Here is a 7,979-nt window from a genome sequence, read left to right on the forward strand (position 1 = left end):
GCCCTGAGCCATTCGCACGATGATTTTTCAGAAAGATTATTCGATTTATAAGATAATAAAATTACCGGATATTTATTTTTTTTTTTAAAATATGATCGGAAAAAAAATTAAAATTCTATTTCAGTTTAATATTATTATTAATAATAATCCTTGACTATCTCTGGCAGAGGAGGATACAAATAATCACTAAATTTTTTTTATTTTACTCAATATATGCTTCTGTAAAATACTAATATTATCGAATAAAGAAAATTGTTTTTCCAGATCGTTTGACAGCTCAACGTTTATGTCTCATTAAATTGGCGTCCTAAATTCGTTTGCCTGGGAAAAATGATGTGATCATAAGATTATTGAATCTCGCGATGCTTTCACTGAGAGCGCAATACAATCTTTATCATCTACAATTTCTATTTGAATAATTTCGAGAAACTTTAATACTTTAATCGACAAAATTTTGTGACGATTATGAGAAATCCAGAAATGACGAGGAAAAAGTATTTTGACCTCGTTGTCAAATGGATGATGGAACTTTCATCAATTTACTACTGAATTCTTAAAGCCCTTGCTACGATCTGATTTAAAATGCTATAAAATGTTATAAGAAAGAGAAAGAGAATGTGTGTGTGGAACTATGTTGCATACAGATATTCCAGTAACAAGGGAAGCGACACGAAGGGTAGATCGGTCGGTTCGGCTAGAATGCAAGGGGTTGCTATGGCGATGGGACAGCAGAAGGTGGGGTGAAGGGAACCCTGGGAGGGTTTGTCTGTCTGCCCCTTCTAAAGGGGATGACGTCCTTCGATCTGTCTATAGTTTCTGTTTGTGTCATCACTCGTCAGACGTAACTTTAAATATCTAGAAAGCAATATTAAATTCTTATAATATATTTTCTCTTATTTTGTTTTCCATAAATATTATATATATATATATATATATATATATATATATATATATATATATATAAACATAACAATAAATTTTACATTATTCTTAATACATGTAACTATATTGTATTTACAAATGTAATACAATTAAGATGTTGCAATTACTGAATGTTTATTTAAAAAAAAAGGTGTGATCAAAAAGATTTGCAATATTATTTCAATTCAATATACTTAGTAATAGCAACTGAGACAATAAAACTTTGACTCTGTCAATATTTTGACAATTGACAGCGATGTCAGTAATTTAGTTTGAAAGACAAGAATGTTTTTGCAGATAAACAGCTAAAAGAGACGGATTTTCCATTATCTCTTACAGTTCGTTTATTTTCTAGATAATACAAAAGAAAATAATTCACGCTCCAGGTATCTCACACCACCCACTTATATTTGTCCATCGCCGCGACACATGACACTTTGTTCATTATTCACACCTACAAAGATCTTCATCTTGCTTACTTGTGAGAAGAGCTTAGTTTTTTTTTACCGTGAACCGTTAGAAGGCAAGGAATAATTACGGTGATGGATTTTATAAAAGCAAAGTAGATACAATTTGCAATAATCTTAAAAGCTCAAAAATACGATTGTAGGATAAATAATAAATATTAAAAAACAAAAGGATGAAATTTTTAAATGTCAAGAAGTTGTAAAAATACAGGGAAATAATTTATTTATAAAATTAGTAATAATAATTAAAGAAAATAATCTTTAAAAAATGATTAAATTTGAATATGAGTAATTAATTAAAATTTTGAATTCTTTAAATAAAAAATTTATTAATAAATTTCACATTATAATATATCGTGATGAAATTAGTCAAAATTGATGAGGAAATATTAAAATATAATTAAAATTCTGAAGTCAATTTAAAGAAAAATTTAATCTAGTTGATGGATCAAAAATAGAAAATAAATTTATTATCATTTTCAGGTTTATTTAAATTTTATACATTTTAAATAAATTATTTAATGTTAAGAAGTAAGATTTAAAATTTTTGCATAATTTATATGATTTTTTTATATTATATTTTTTTAATGTTTTATGATCTTTTTCTATTTTCAACAAAATAAGATGTTTCAAAAATTTGTTTTTTATTTATTTGCAACGTTTATGGGATATTTCTTATTTTAAATTATCTCCCACGAATCACATATTTCGGTATTTATAAATTTTTCTGGAACACCCTACATAAGTGCCTGTATGTATAATATTTATGTTCGTATCTGTTGTACGGCTGGTTCTTGAGATTAGCGGGAAGAATATATAGTTTGCTTCCCGTCTCGCACCCTCTATCATTTCATTGCGGATAACAAAAGACGTCCTTTTTTTTTCAGAGTCGACGAACATCGTGGCTATACGTATCGGGGTCACATCGATGGACACGCCGCGTGAACGAGCCCGCGATTTTACGCCAACGCGACGCGAGTGAACATTATATTTTTAGCTCGCTTTTGCACCGCCGACTGATACCTGCTATTTTTTTTTATCAGCGTCCAATAGCGAGCGTTCTCTCTCTCTTTCTCTGCTCAGAGCGGCAATCAGAGAGGTTCGTCACGCTCCATTATCCGCTTCGGAGCGACGCCCGACGCTGATTTTACACGTTTACAGCCTCTCTTCAGGGCTGCGGGCACCTGGATAGAGGGATAACGAGAACGCCGTCGCACGGTCGATTAATTATAGAAAAATTGCGAACAAATAAGGTAAATACAAGTAGGACATGTGGGACATTATCGATGGCTTCATTTATCTTCTCTTTTGGATATTTCGATATTTCTCGTAAATATCATCAATATGATAAGAAAGTTTACGACTTATAAGTCACACATTTCGAACGATCTTGACACTCGCAAGGTTTTGTTTTTGTTTTTGAGGAGACTTGTTGCTCGCTTGTTGCAAAAACAAAATCCTCTTTTTCTCTGTTATTAGTGCGAGATCTTTGCACTTAGATTGTTTAAAGGAATATATATAGTTTAACATATTATATAGGGTGGGCCGCCCAAATGTTTTGGTCATATTTTGAAATTTCATAGGAAATTTAATTCTGAATAAAAAGTTGATCTCAGAGATTTTTAGGCGCTAACTTTTTAAGGAAGCATCTTTTTACCCATGTTTATCGGAAATTTTTGGTTCGGAATTAAATTTTCTATAAAATTTTAAAGTTTGGCCTGCATATATTCATTGTTAAAAAAAAATATATATATATATATTTTAGAAGGAAAAATATGAAATAATTTGACTTGATTTATTTAATCGACAGCATTGCGTCTGATCGTATATAGACTCTACTACTGCGTGTAATAGGTACTTTTCGTTCAGAACTATTTCGTCAGAAAATGCTTTCTCAAGATATCTAGCTTAGAATTAAATTCGAATTAAAATCGAGTAAAAATTCTTTTTCTTCAGTTTTTAGATATTTAACCGATGTAAAAGAGATAAAGGGGCTTAAGTCAAAATCCTTTAATCGGACACTCGTCACTTTATACACGTGCCAGAATTTATACAGTTTAACATCGCGAATCGCGATTAATATCCGAAATCATTCTCTTGGCTCTTGAATGAGGAATAGCTGGGCGTTAATGGGACGCGTATAATCTGAGATCGTCTGGCCGCAGTTTAGGAATGGAATATCGTCGAGGCTCCATTCGGGTCAAGTGACTTGGGAAATCCCTTAAAGCCGAGAGATCTCGGTTCCTTCTTCTCCCGCAGGAATCTATTCCCCTGATTTCGAGAAAATTTTTTCATAATTTTTCATCCCTCCCTATCTCCACTATGTTGGAAATTAATGCAGTTTTGTATGCACTATCTCACGCGTATAATTTTGTTCTCCTTTTAATGGAATTTAATTTAATATGTACGAGTAGCATAGCCGAGTCATGTGCTTGATGCTTGCGATTGAATTAATGAAATGAAATGCAAATTGAATCTAAACGAAATGCAAATATACAAACCAAAAATACAGACATGAAAATCTTTCCCTCATTTTTTTTCCCTTTCTTTTTTTATTAACGCTGCAGGATAGTGAAAGAAACCAACTTTATTGATTGTTAAATATCCATGTTTAATTGATGTAAATATGCGTGTGAAAATTCCCTTAGATATTGAAATGTTTTTCAGAAAATATGTCATATTTTCTGGGCGAATCGAAAAAACTAACAAAAATTCTATTTTTCAACGCGAGCGAGAATAATATTATTTTATCATTAGATGCATTTTAAATCCGAGAACAAATCGATATGTGTAGCTGCAATAGCCTTCGTCTGTCCAAAGATTTATCTTTTAAAAATAAATACTCGTCTTCCAAGTCCCTCTTTCTCTTTAGTGGTCAGGAATGGACCTTCATAATGAATCCTCGCTATTGATCGCTACTAAATTGAGAGAAAGACATACACGCGTTTCTACAGGGAAGCCTCAACCTATTTAATTTCTGCATAACTGTCATTCTGATTATCATATATAAAGGCTTATGAATAAAAAGTAATAATAGCTTCATAATTGAAAATAAAATTTCTTTCTTTTTTTTATGTTTTGACTTACGCGAAAGTATTGTATTGTTTTTACTTTGTTATTAATAATTATGTTAATTATGATATTACAATAAAATTTTGACTATAAGTTCAGGATATATTTTTTTTTTTTTATTTAAAAGTGTTACTTTTACTCGATCGTAGTTAGATAATTATTAAAAATGAGTTTATTCAAAACAGAGTTTCGAAATACTTGAATCAATCAAAATTTTAGAAGTCAATTTTTTATTCATAAATCTCTTTTCTTGACAGAGGCTTGCACATATCTTGCACCTGAGAATGATAAATTGCGCTTTAAAAATCTACGCAATAGATCACTAAACTAAAATTGTATTTACAGAGGTTTTATATAAGGTTTTTTATTTGATTCTCTCTTTTAGAGGTTTTTGATAAATTTTTATTATTTGTTTTATTTTATTAATTGATTGATTTTATCTAAATTTTTGTAAATAAAAATTGCCATTTCATTTAATCAAATAGAAATAATATTATAAATATATACGTATGAACAATTTTAAGAGAGATTCGGAAAATTAAGGCTTCGTACATTCGCGATAGCAACAATTGAAGGAATTTATTTCCAATTCATCCCCACGCGAAAGCAGCGGAGAATCGCGACCTTCCCCAACGGGTCTCTCGCACATTCACGAGAGCGACGCACAATGCGACATTATTACACGCTTCCACACCATACACGGTGAAGTCGCCTGGCACAGGCACTAGGCTTGCGCTTCCACGAGTGGTGTCCTGTCAGGCCTCTGCGCCACACGTGCGCATTTCCACCTGCCCGCGTCGCCACCCCTATTCATTTCGCCCTTCGAGGCTGCAACTACGCTGACCTTGTTCCAGCTTTGCAAGAAAAGCAGGTTACGTGAAATTTTCACCCCCTCCCGGAGCACGACCTGATTACAGGATAACACTCTGAGATACGCATTATTCGGCTTGATCATTTTATCGAACGGCTTTGCGTAAATAAAACTTATATAACTCTCCCTTAAGTATAGAATATATATTTAAAATGACAGATCTTGGCAAGATATAGTCAAAGTTGTATGCGTAAGAAGAAAATTGCGCAGCTTGTAGAATTGTCTACCTTAAAATGTGTGTATACGAAAGAGATAAGAGTAATCAAACTTGCACATATATATATATATACAATATGCATCTCGACGACGCACATACAAACTCTATCGCGTATATAAATTCTGATATACGTTATAAATAGTTTATCGAGGACAAAGATTTTTTATATGTTGGCATTTATATATATTTTATGCAAAAATAGCTGACGTGACCTCAAAGCCGTTTTATATCAAAAATTCTATGCTTTTCATTTTTCAATTATCTCACTGATTTGATTGTGGCACAAATTCAAAGAAACTCGCAATGTCATGTGCTCGGGAAATAAAAATAATGAATTGTGATTATCAACATAGCTCGCTACAAGAATATTTACTGCATTTTATTGAATTTTATGCGACTGATGTTGCATTATTTTCAATTTTTTCATATTCGCGACATAGTTTGTTTCGTTTATATACAATAATACAATTTTTGTTTAATATAAATATACGTAATTATCGCAATAAATTTAAATAATGTTTCCAATTAAAAACTACATATACCTCTTACAAATCGTTTATTTATACATTTTTTTTATAAAAAAAGAGAAAAATTAGAATTAATTTAAATATCTGAAGAGATGAGAAAAAAAGCAATATAGGAATCGATAAGCAAGTGACCACGCGATAATGCATTTAAATATCGTCAGTGTTTATAAAAATGTTGATATCTTAATTCTTGAATTGACTATACAGTCAATAGTTCGTACTTGAGATTTTTATTTTTACAATCAATAACGTGCATTTCGATTTCTCGTTCAATATTTTTCTCGGAAACTAAATATTTGAACAGCATCTAACTATAAATCAATTTTTGTAAGCATTTTTATGTTTGTGTATTTCCAATACAAAATATTTTCAAATAATCGTAAAGAAATTCCCGTGCCATTTCAGTGACAAAAAAAATGAAAAGAAAACATGTGTTAGATGGAAAGAAATTTTATGGCAGATTTATTGCTCTATTCAATATATATATATATTGTATATACATGCGTGTGAGACAATAGAGAATTCAAAAATATAGAGAGAAATTCAAAAATTTAAAAGACACGTAATTTCAATTAGCACATATTGTGGTTGTCTGATGATTTTTTTTATTATTTTCTTAGCAATTAATTGTTTTATCAAATAAATATTTATTACCAAGACGTTTGTTAAGAGTAAACAAAACAATGAAAGTTTTAATACATCGCTTCTAAGCGTTTATATTATAAAACAAATAAAGCAGTCATAAACTTGGGTATTTATATTTTCCATAAGGGCTACATAGCGATATATCAAGTTCTATAATAGAATCGCGCAAACAAAAGCTTATGCTAATGCGAGAAATATCGAGTGCTTCGAGAAAACTGTGCGACGAATATTTGATGCGTTGAAAAAGGACATAACACATGAAACTGAGGTAGTTATTCGGCAGAGAATATTAAAAAAAAAATATATATATAAACGGCTTTATGACCGTAATAAATAATAGAGATTATGAATTCAATTTTATCTACGTATATAATCAAACTTTAAATGTGTTTTTCGAAAAAAATCATTTTTCAAATTTGATTTATAAAAATTCATTTTTATAATCATTCTATGTATTTATTGCAAAATGATTTATTATTAATTACTGAAAATCAGACTTCTTATACAAAATTTCATTTCTTTAACTTAAATAGAGCAGCATGAATAGATAGGAGATTAGCTCGCGAAATTCAAAATCAAGATTTTGGAAATTTTCTTACAGAAAGAAATGTTCCAATCTCGTCGTCCCGCGCACTCGTTCGTCGCCACCAAATACTCCTAGGCTGTTTTACTATTTATCCCCGTGACTTTACGGAAAGGATATTCATTTCGTTTCGTACACTCGAACTTGAGCGAGTTTCAATATTTACTTGCCGGCCGCGTTTATTTACGTCGGGACGCCGCGCGCGTCCCACTTTCATTCATTTTCCCGCGTCCTGGTCCCAGCAGAAAATCTCGACCTACGTTTCACGACTCGTCGGTGAGCCCCTCCTGGAAAGTATATCTCCAGCGAGAGGCGACTCTAGCGGTCAGCTCAGTCTCGACCTGTCCTCTCCCGGGGGCTCCCCCGGCGAGAAACAGAGAGAGAAGTTTGGGCGTATACGCACAGTGTGGTAACCGCGGAGTACACGCGAATCACCCTTCCTTCTCACCCTTCTCGACCAGAACCGTCCGCATCGCTCTCTCTCTCTCTCTCTCTCTCTTTCTCTCTTTTCCGCATCTCTCCGTCCTTCTCCGTTCCCTTTCCGTCTCCGGCGCCCTTTCCGTCTCACCTCGGCGATACGCTCCCACTCGAGCATCCCTTAGCGCACCCTTCCATGCACTCCTTCTCGCACCCAGTCGCTCTCTCTTCCTCTCTTGCAGATTTCACTCCGTCCGCT

Source organism: Cataglyphis hispanica, chromosome 16 (genome assembly GCF_021464435.1).
Source record: "Cataglyphis hispanica isolate Lineage 1 chromosome 16, ULB_Chis1_1.0, whole genome shotgun sequence".
Lineage (NCBI taxonomy): Eukaryota > Metazoa > Arthropoda > Insecta > Hymenoptera > Formicidae > Cataglyphis > Cataglyphis hispanica.